The 11674-nt window shown below is 40.9% G+C and overlaps 1 protein-coding gene and 1 non-coding gene across 2 annotated transcripts in view; both read right to left on the bottom strand.

Moving 5' to 3' along the window:
* Positions 1-4789: 4789 nt before the first annotated feature.
* LOC114236593 (U6 spliceosomal RNA) lies at positions 4790-4896 on the bottom strand. The gene has a single exon (XR_003622510.1). It is a non-coding gene; the product is annotated as a U6 spliceosomal RNA (small nuclear RNA).
* Positions 4897-9346: 4450 nt separating this feature from the next.
* The window catches only part of SHISAL2A (shisa like 2A), a 58602-nt gene continuing 56274 nt past the window's right edge, over positions 9347-11674 (bottom strand). Inside the window, 1 exon segment of the mRNA XM_007198571.2 lies at positions 9347-9555. The gene's annotated coding sequence lies outside the window, so the exon portion shown is untranslated.

Raw genomic sequence — 11674 nt, 5'->3', positions numbered from 1 at the left:
TTCTTATGTACTATTATGGGCCAGACACCTTCACTCTCACACAATTATCTTACTGAAGAGGCAAATAGAGTACAGTGCTTGTTAAGAGCACAGACTCTGGAGCAAGCCAATATGCCTTGGTTTTACTCCCAGCTCCATACTTACTAACTGTATGACCTTGGAAAAGTTATGTGACATTTCTGTGTCTCAGTTTATTTATTTATAAAGTTTGCATGAAAGTTGTACTTACCTCATAGAGTTCCAGATTCATTGAGTTACTATATATGTGTATATATACATACATATATATAATATGCCATAATGTATATGTATTAGAACAGGACTTGGCATGATATGTGTTATATAAGTATTAACTATTATTATAAAATCTTCCCGCCAATTCTGCAAGCTAGATATTATTATTCCTATTTTACAATGAGGAAACTGAAGCTTAGACGAGTGAATTTCCCCAGGTTATAGAACTAACTTGCTTCCCGGGTCTGGTAACTGATCCAGATATCATACTTTGGATGCACATTTTCTTGTCTTTAACCTTTCTGCCACTCTCTGCCAGGGCAGGGTAGGAGAAAGGAAAAAGTGGCAGCTAGTTTGGAATAGTCACTCCAGTCAGACTGCTGGGGCCTGTCTCCACTGTATCTTTCTGTAGCGGGTCATTTGTCCATGTCTTTCTACTCATGCATCTACCATGGACATGGCAGGGGTGGGCAGTGGTCAAATTCCACTTCCCCAGGCATCCCTGCCTGTCATTTACTATTCACTGTCCTAGCCCTTTTCTAGGAGGTCATATGCATGTAAATAATTTATTCTTTAACAAATATTAAATAATGAGACTTTGCAAAGCCCTTCTTAAACCTGGAATTCTATGGGTGGCAAATCTCCTGACTAATGATAACTCTTTTACTCTCCATTCTGGAGAGTGGATAATGTACCCAGTAAATATCTCTCCTTTGTATCATGTCATATGCTGGACACTGAGGACACAGAAATAAATAAGACCTAGTCCCTGTCCTCAAGGTGCTCAGGTCTTTGGGGGGAAAAGGTAGACAACAGCAAAAGACTATGATCAGTACTCATAAAAAGAAGCAGGGCACCTACCAGAGCACAGCAGAGGCATCTAGCCCATTTGAGTGGTGAGAGCAGGCTTCCTAGAAAACGTACAACTTAACCTGGTCTTTGAAAGACAAATAAGAATTACCTAAATTAAGAGGGGGGGAAAAAGTACTCTAGGTATAGAGAAACATGCACGCAAAGGCACTGGAGCATGAAACCAGATGACATGTTTAGGGTCTACAAATCGTTTGGGATGAGGCAAAAAGAGTATGTATGGGAGGCGAAGAGGCAAAGCTGGCAATGCAGGCTGGGCCAGATTACACCAGGGCTTGTGGGCAAAGGTAAGGAACTTATATTTCATCATTAATGCTATGTGACATTTGGTTATAACTCTCTCCCTGCACAACTGGTTTTTTTTGAGAGCATTTGGTTATGTTTAGAAGTCCAGAACAATTTACCCATTCATTCATTTATTCACTTATCAACATGTACTGAGCACCTACTTGTATCAGTCCGTATGTAGAGACAGGAGGCCTCAGGAATTGACTTTTGGGACACAGCTTGAAATCTTGTGAGCGTTTGTATTTTTTATTGTATTTATTTATTTTTGTAAAGTAAATAATTTTATTTTGTACATTTACTTTTTTATTTTACTTTTCTAATTGAAGTATAGTTGATTTACAATGTTGTGTTAGTTTCTGGTGTACAGCAAAGTGATTCAGTTATACATATATATACATATTCTTTTTCATATTCTTTTCCATTATGGTTTATTATAGGATATTGAATATAGTTCCCTGTGCTATACAGTAGGACCTTGCTGTTTATCTATTTTTATATATAATAGTTTATGTCTGCAAATCCCAAACTCCCGATTTATCCCTCCCCCACCCCCTTTCCCCTTAGGGCACTGTAAATTTTTCTATGTCTGTGAGTCTGTTTCTGTTTTGAAAATAAGTTCATTTGTGTGATATTTGATTTTTTTTTTAGGCCGCACTGCAAGACATGCAGGATCTTATTTCCCCGACCAGAGATTGAACCTGTGCCTCCTGCATTGGGAGCATGGAGTCTTAACCACTGGACTGCCAGGGAAGTCCCTTGTGTCATATTTTAGATTCCACATATAAGTGATATCATATGGTATTTGTCTTTCTGTTTCTGGCTTACTTCACTTAGTATGATAATCCATGTTGCTGCAAATGGCATTATTTCATTCTTTTTAATGGCTGAGTAATATTTCATTGTGTAAATATACTACATCTTCTTAATCCATTCAGCTGTCAGTGGACATTTAGGTTGCTTCCATGTCTTGGTTATTGAAAATAGCGCTGCAATGAACACTGGGGTGCATGTATCTTTATGAATTATAGTTTTCTCCAGATATATGCCTAGGTGTGGGATTGCTGGATCATACGGCAAATCTATTTTTAGTTTTTTAAGGAACCTCCATTCTGTTTTCCACAGTGGCTGCACCAATTTACATTCCAACCAACAGTGTAGGAGGGTTCCCTTTTCTTGTGAGCATTTTTATTTTTTTATTTCATTTAAAACAAAATTTATTTACTTTATTTATTTATTTTTGGCTGTGTTGGGTCTTCGTTGCTGTGCGCGGGCTTTCTCTAGTTGCAGTGAGCGGGGGCTGCTCTTCATTGCGGTGTGCAGGCTTCTCATTGTGGTGGCTTCTCTTGTTGCGAAGCATGGGCTCTAGGCACTCGGGCTTCAGTAGTTGTGGCATGTGGGCTCAGTTGTTGTGGCTCGTGGGCTCTAGAGTGCAGGCTCAATAGTTGTGGTGCACATGCCCAGTTGCTCCGTGGCATGTGGGATCCTCCCAGGCCAGGGCTCGAACCCGTGTACCCTGCATTGGCAGGCGGATTCCCAACGGCTGTGCCTCCAGAAAAGCCCTTGTGAGCATTTTTAGAAGGCACTAAATCTCAGCCCAGAGTTGAAATGATTTACTCTGAAACCTGATCCCTTCCCTGCCCTTGGTGTTGCAACCCGTTGGGTCACTTGGGCTTCCCTGAACATGCTGCAGTGAACCAGGTCGTGGGGCACATCGTGGGAATGACTACTATCGCAACAGCTGAACCAGTCAGCCTGGGTGGTGAATCAGTGCCTGCTGTGCTCACGCACATGGAGCCTCATGAGCGAGATGGAAAAGGAAGAGACTATCAAGTCCCTGCTGTCTGGGTTTTCACAGTCTAAAAATGCAGAAAGTTAGACCTGGAAGACACGTTAGAGATCATTAGTCATATGGGATAAATTGAGCTCTTACAAAGTGCCTGACTCTGTGTTGGGACCTGAAACCTGGTTTCTACCCTTAAGGAGCTCGCAGACTGGTAAAACAAGTAATGTAAAAATAGATAATGGCCACAGTGCTTCAGGAGGTAGAGGAGATCTCAGCTGGCTAACCATGCCCACTGTCAACCAGTGTCCTAAATAAGGACTGGGGGTGTCATAGTCTGAGCTGGTGTCAAGAGGCTGGAGAGAAGTGGGAAGGGCAGCCCACACTGAGAAAATAGCCTGAGGAGTTCAGAGCAGAGGAGCGGGGATCAGAGTGATTGGTTTGTCTAGCATCTGTGGGGAACTATTAAGTGGAGTGGTCAGCAGCAGCCAGATGAGAGGACCTTAATTGCTGAGCTAAGGATGTGGGCAATGTGGAGTCATTGGTTTCCAACGTGGGGGGTGACACAGTTAGATCTGCTTTTTAGAAAAAGTCCCTTTCATTGTAGGGCTCCAGTGTACTCATCTGTAAAATGAGGGAGTTGAAGATGATCTTCAAAATCTTTTCAATGCGTATGTCCTATGAGTCTGATTTAGAGCAGTGCTTCTCAAACTTTATTGTGCATTTGAATCACCTGGGGATGTTAAAATGAAGATTCCGGTTCAGTTGGTGTGGCTGGGGCCCAAGAGTCTGCATTTCTACCAAGATCTCAAATGGTGCCAATGCTGCAGATCACACTTTCAGTATCAAGGATTAGGAGATGTTTCCAACCTATAATCTATAAATTGTAGATTATCTGATTTGAAATAGTATCTTATTTAATTTTTACAGTGTTTTAAGGTTTGCAAAGAGATATACTTTATCTCCTTTACTGCTTTCAGCAATTCTTCTTAAGAGGTACGATAAGGAGACAACACATTCACGGCTGTGTGAGACATCCTTAAAACTTAGGTACCAAAGTTAGTCTGTCTTCTTCCAGCATTGTGGTGGGGTAGGGATTGTAAGCCCCACTTTACAGATGGAGAGACTGGGGATCTGAAAAGAAAATGGATTTAGCTAAGACCAAACACTATAGAAGTGGCAGAACCGGAATTATAATTGAAGCCTCCTGACTCCTATTTCAGTGCTATTTCCAATATATTTCTATGCTTCTTCTGGCATCCACTCATTCACTCTATACAGATTTATCATACAACAGCTACATTTCAGACCCATCACAACATGTTAATGTGGAAAGCATTGCCTTTCAATAACTGGACCAAGTGAAATATACAAATATAGGGAGAGAGGAAGGTTTATGGAGGGTATGGCTTACTGGTGAGCCGTCAACTCTAAAGGATTATAAAAGAAACCCATTCAGACAAGAGAGATATCATTAATCTCTGACTTTTGTACATACATTCATCAAATATTTACCAAGCCCTACTCAGCACCAGGTCCTATGTTAGATTTAAAAAAAAAATTTTTTTAACATCTTTATTGGAGTATAATTGCTTTACAATGGTGTGTTAGTTTCTGAGAAATATGGAACGCTTCGCAAATTTCCGTGTCATCCTTGCACAAGGGCCATGCTAATCTTCTCTGTATCATTCCAATTTTAGTATATGTGCTACCGAGGCGAGCACCCTATGTTAGATTTTGATGACACAGGCATGAATCAGACAATTCTTAGGAGTTCACAATTTAGTCTAATAGAGCATTTCACTGCTTACAAGAAATTTCTCCATCATTTATAATAGCTGCCATTTGCTGAATGCTTAACATGTGCCCATGTTGTACTAAGCTTTATACATTATTATAATTATTTTAATTAATCCTCAAAGTCTCGTTAGAATGTACATTACATGAGGTCGGAGATTTTTGTCTGTTTTGTTCACTGTTGTATCTCTAGAACCTAGAATGATTGTCACATAATAGGCACTCAAAATAATTTTGTTGAATGAATAAATAAACAACACTGTTATGTAGATAGAACCATTACCTCCATTTCCCAGATGAGTAAACTAAGGAGCATGTAGGTGAAATGCTTTGCTTGAGGACTCCCAAATAGTAACAGGCAGAACAAAGACACTTTTAGAAGAACGCATAACTGCCCGACTCCAAACCCAAGAGTCTTACCCTTTGTATACTGGTGGTTCTCACACTTTAGCATGTATCAGAATCACCTGGAGAGTTTGTTAAAACATAGATTGCTGGGCCCCAAAGTTTCTGATTCAGCCGATCTGGAGTAGGGTTGGAGAATATTCATTTCTAACAAATTTCCAGGTGATTCTGATGCTGATGGTCCAGGGATCATACTTTGAAAACCACTAAGTTACCAAACTGCCTCTCAATTTCTCATTTATTCTTAAGGTAGAGTAGAGATTAACATCCCATGGCAGAGAGGAAAATAAGGCCAAGTAAGTCCAAGGTGTTACAGCAAGTGTGGGATTCCAAGGTTAGCGTGATTCTAAAGTCCTTATCATTCTTGATAAACCTTGCTCCTTCAGATGATGCTTTACAGGCATGAGACACAGAGGAAGCCAGAGTCAGAGAAGAGTGAAGGTATTTGTTAGGAGGAGGTGAAGGTAAAGTTGGAAAGTTTACCATCCAATTTACTGTCCTGAAGGAGGGGTCTGTGGCTCTGTCATTAACTTGCTGTGTACTCTGGGCCAAACCCCTTCCTCTCTCTGGACCTCCCTCCTTCTTTTTCTCTATAAAGCAGGGCCTTCTCCAGCTTGCAGCACAGCCTTGGACCCTCAAAGACAGGCAGGGAAGTAGAGGTTGCATAAAGCCTGTCTCTGATCGCTTGTGCTGGCTCCAGGCAGGTCAAGCGGGGACTTTATGATATGCAACCACCGCTACTGAAACGGGAGTCTGAGCAGGACTGGCACCTGTCACGGCCTTTTCCTGTATTCGGTGCGAGAGATGCAGGGAGATCAGCTGCAGGCTAGGCCGGCACGGGCTTGGGGGGTTGACTGGCAACAGCAACAAGAGCAGGGCGCCTCCACGGCTAGCCCACCCAATGCTGAGGGTCCCCAGGGGACCTATAGAGGACAGAACTAGTGCCCCCGGAACAACCCCAGGAAAGCGTAATCATCCTGAGCCTCCTGCCACCCGCAGTTGCATGGGCTGCTGACTGCCGGCTCAGCTTAGACACCAGCGCCAATCCCAGGCCTTCAAAGTGACCTCACAGCAAATGTGATTGGTTCTCTCTCAGCACCGGGCGCGTCCTGTCAGCTCACTGTCAACTGACCTCTGGGGGAGAACTGGCGGGTTGTGTGACCTTGAAGAAATCACTTTACTTCTCTGAACCTCGTTTATAAAATGGATATATTAATAGCTATCCTGAAATGACTCATAAGACAGTGAACATGTCCAGAAAAGACATCATCTCCATAAAATTTTCTTTTATTGTTTTCTTCTGCTTACAAAAGTAACATTATAAAAATAAAGATAGAATACAAACACTGGAAGTTCCTTGTACACTATTTCCTCCCTTTCTCCCAGCTCAAAGTTAACTATTAACAGTTCAGTGTATTTTCTCTCAGGTTTTTTTTCTATGAATATAAAAAGATTATTTTTAAACAAAAATTAAGTTATTCTATACAACTTTTTTCTCACTTAATAATATATTTGAACATCTTTCAAGGTTGGTAGAAAAGACCTTTCTCATTTTTTTAAAATGTCTACATTGTAGTCAAAGCTCTTATCCTTGGATATTTGTTGTTTCTATTATAACGGCAGCAGCAACAACAAAACCTGCAGCAAATTTTACTTATTTATTTGTGTAAGAATTTCTGTAGGATACATTTTTGGAAGTTGAATTTCTGGGTCAAAAATGTAAGCACATTTTAATGACACAAAAAGCACTGGCAACAAAACCAAAAATAAACACACGGGACTACATTAAACTGAAAAGCATCTGCACAGCAAAGGAAACAGCCAACAGAATGAAAAGGCAACCTATGGAATGGGAGGGAATGTTTGCAAACCAGATATCTGATAAGGGGTTAATCTCCCGGATATGTGGGGAACTCCTACATCTCAATAGCAAAAAACTTATAACATGATTTTAAAATGAGCTAGGGACTTGAGTGGTCCCTAGCTCACAAAGATGTGCAAATGGTCGACAGGTATATGAAAAGATGCCTCAGAAGTCACTAATCATCAGGAAAATGCAAATCAGAACCACAATGAAGTATTGTGAGATATTGCCTCACACCTATTGGGATGGCTGTTATGAAAAATAACAAAAGACAACAAGTGACGTCGAGGATATGGAGAAATTGGAACCCTTGAACACTGTTGATGGAAATGCAAAATGGTGCAGCCATTATGAAAAACAGCATGGAGATTCCCCCAAAATTTAAACACAGAATTATCATATGATCCAGCGTTCCCACTTCTGGGCATTTATCCAAAAGAACTGAAATCAGCCTCTTGAAGAAATATTAGCACCTCCCCATGTTCATTGCAGCACTGTTCACAGAGTTTGGTTTTGACTATTCACAGTGTCAAAGATCAAACCCTGCATACTGAATAAAACAAGGCAGAAAGGTGAGTTTATTGCAAGGCTTTCAACCTGCAAGTGAGGAAACTCAAGGCTACAAGGAGCAATGAGTTCTGAGTTGCTCACAGATTAAGGAATTTTTATGGTGTAAGTGTGGAAGTTATTTGGTTTTTTTCAGCTGATTGATTGCCTAGTGGTCTTCTTTCTTATTTGCATCAAGGCAGCTGAGTCAGGTGAACAAAGTCTAGAAATAGTGTGAACAGACTTGGTGTTTGAGGATTGGGTGGTATCCTCTGCTGATTTTTGAAAAGAGCTGTAAGTTCCAGTAAGGTTAGATTAAGTTTTCCTTATGTGCTTGCTTTGACCATCTCCATTTTGTCCCTGACATAAGTGACTCATTTTAGTTTGGTTCCACAACACTAACCAAGATGTAGAAACAACTTAAATGTCATTGACAGGTGAATGGATAAAGAAAGTGTTTTTTATATACATATATATATATGGGATATTACTCAGCCTTAAGAAGGAAATTCTGCAATATGCTACAACATGGATGAACTTTTTTTTTTTTTTTAGTATTTATTGACTGATTGATTGGCTGTGTCAGGTCTTAGTTGCAGCACGCAGGATCTTTCGCTGCAGCACACAGGCTTAGTTGCCCTGCAGTATGTGGGATCTTAGTTCCCTGACCAGGAATCGAACCAGCGCCCCCTGCATTGCAAGACGGATTCTCAACCACTGGACCACCAGGGAAGTCCCAACATGGATGAACTTTGAGGATATTATGCTAAGTGAAATGAACTAGTTATAGAAAGACAAACACTGCATGATTTCACTTATATGAGGTACCTAAAATTGTCAAATTCATAGAATCTAGGAGAGGAATGATGGTTGCCAGGGGCTGGGCAGAAGAGGAAACTGGGAGTTACTAATCAAGGACATAAAGTTTCAGTTAAGCAAGATTAACAAGCTCTTAGAAATCTGCTGTACAACACTGTACATTGTACACATAGTCAACGATAATATATTTCTATACTTAAAAATTTAAGAGGGTAGATCTCATTTTAAGTGTCCTTAAACAAAGTAAAATTCAAACAAACAAAAATACAAAGTGACTGCAGCATTTTACATTCTGACCAGAAACATATAAGGGTTCCAGGTTTTTTCTGCATCCTCATGAACACTTGCTATTGTTTGTCTTGTTGATTACAGCCATTCTAGTAATTTTATAGTGGTATCTCATTGTGGATTTTTATTTGCATTTCCCCATGCTGGGTGTCTTTTTGCGTGCTCGTTACCTATCTATATGTCTTCTTTGGTGAAATGTCTACTCAAATACATTGCCCGTTTTCTTAAATGTTATCTTCTTATTGTTGAGCTGTAGGTGTTCTCTATATGTTCTAGATACAAGTCCATTGTGGTAAAGACAGCTTGCAAATATTTTCTCCCACCCTCCCCAAAATATATAAGCACATTAAAAAAAAATTTTTTTTAACATTTTATTTTTATTTTTGGCGGCATTGGGTCTTCATTGCGGTGCGCAGGCTTCTCTTGTTGCAGAACACGGGCTCTAGACACACGGGCTTCAGTAATTGCAGCACACAGGCTCAGTAGTCACGGCGCACAGGCTCTAGGGAGCTAAGGCTTCAGTAGTTGTGGCTTGCGGGCTCAGTAGTTGTGGTGCACGGGCTTAATTGCTCCACGGCATGTGGGATCTTCCAGGACCGGGGATCAAACCTGTGTCTCCTGCATTGGCAGGCGGATTCTCAACCACTGCACCACCAGGGAAGTCCTATAATCACATTTTAAATGTTAATAAATATTACCAAATTGCTCTCCAAAGAGGAGGCATCAATTTATATTCCCACCAACAGCGTATGGCAATGCTGGTTTCTCAGCACCATCACAAACACAGGATGCCAATCTTTGTTAATCTGAGATGAAAACCATTGCACTGTTTTAACTTTGCCTTCCTTTAATGATTAGGAGGAGCATCTCACCATATATTTGTTGACAAGTGCTTTTGCTCTTCTAAGAATTGCATGTTCTTGTTGAAATCTTGCATTCTTCAGTTTTGCATCCTTTAAGCCCTAGTCATTATTAAACATCCAGGGAATGTTTGTTGAACGAATGAAGTGTAATGTTGTGAAGAATAAATGAGATAATATATCTAAAGTACTAAACTCATAATTAGTGACCAATTAATATTATTAGTTGAATCTAAGTCTGGAGTCAGGAAGTGAGAACTATAATGCCCTTGAATTCTTTCCTCTAGGATCTGGGATGGTTGCTAGGATTCCAAGAGGCCTGGTTTCTCTGGTCCTCTCACTGTGTGTTTTAGGGTAAATCACTTAACTTCTCGGACCTTCAGTTTGTCTGCAACAGTCTACAAGCTGTATCATGCTTATCAAAAAGGGTTATTAGGTGAAAAACATAAGATTAATTTACAATAAACATATATTCATGTATCACTTGAATAATTAAAATAAATATTTTTAAAAGTAAATGCAAGCATTTATAATAGAGGGGAATAAAACTACAGAGATAAGGACAGGCCTAAAAAAAGAAGCTAGCTGCCCTTTTGATGACCTTATATTTCATTTAAAAATATGTGACCGACTTGGCCCAGCCTCTCTTCCATCTTTTCTCCAACTCTCTATCGCCCTCTACTGCTTAGGCTGTCTCATTTCAATGCAGTTCAACTCAGCAAATATGATTAAGGAAAAAGTATTACATATTTGTGGCCCAGTCCCTGACTTTAGTTATCTACATCACCCTCAACCAAGTTCTGCTCTATTTTTGGTCCTGTGTCCAGCACAACAGATGTAGAGCTCATAGTCTGGTTGGGACACAGACTTTCATGACTTTTGGGGCTTGACAAGAAACATTTCTAGAACAGGAATGACTCTGAGCTAGGCACTGTGCTAAGCATACTGCATACATGCAATTTTAGTCCTACTGACAGCCATACAAGGGATCTTCTTTTTTTTTTTAATTTATTTAATTTATTTTTGGTTGCGTTGGGTCTTCATTGCTGTGTGTGGGCTTTCTCTAATTTTGGTGAGCAGGGGCTACTCTTCGTTGCAGTGCGCAGGCTTCTCTTTGTGGTGGCTTCTCTTGTTGCGGAGCACGGGCTCTAGGCACGCGGGCTTCAGTAGTTGTGGCATGCGGGCTCAGTAGTTGTGGCACAAGGGCTTAGCTGCTCTGCGGCATGTGGGATCTTCCCCGACCAGGGCTCAAACCCGTGTCCCCTACATTGGCAGGTGGATTCTTAACCACTGCACCACCAGGGAAGCCCACAAGGGATCTTCATTTACAGAAGAGGAATCAGGCTCACAAATGTGATTGGGTGAAGGTCACAATTTAGTAAACATGGGACATGGACTCTGTCTGAGATCTGTCTGCCCTCCAAAGCCAGTCATCCCCTACTACATTATGTCAGAATAGACCAAGTGGGGTGGAACACTGAAGTCAGAGGATCTAAATCTACTCTAGGAGTGTATGGTTGTTGCATCTGGGAAGACATTACAGAGGAGAAGTTCTCTGATTTGAGAAGGGTGGTCCACGCATCAAGAGCAATAGTAAACAGGGACACAAACCTGGGACCCATCCAAAGAACAGAAAGTTGGGTGGGATATGGGGGAGGAGAGGCAGGAGATGAGGCTAGAATCAGATTGTACAGGGCTTTGGAGGCCAGCCAAAGGAAGGTGAACTCAAAATCAAAGGTCAGGGCTTCTCTATCTGAGACATGTGTACTGAGGGAATCTCCCAAGGTGATCGGGGGTTTGAGAAACCACTAGTAAATGTGGCATAGCAACTGGAATTTGTTATGCTATGAAGGATGTATTATGGAATTGAATGTAAAAACAAATGAACTTTTAAAATAAAACTGGGATTTCAAAGACATTTCC

Source organism: Balaenoptera acutorostrata, chromosome 1 (genome assembly GCF_949987535.1).
Source record: "Balaenoptera acutorostrata chromosome 1, mBalAcu1.1, whole genome shotgun sequence".
Lineage (NCBI taxonomy): Eukaryota > Metazoa > Chordata > Mammalia > Artiodactyla > Balaenopteridae > Balaenoptera > Balaenoptera acutorostrata.
The sequence above is the reverse complement of the archived record's forward strand: the minus strand, read 5'-3'. Positions and strand labels throughout refer to the sequence as shown.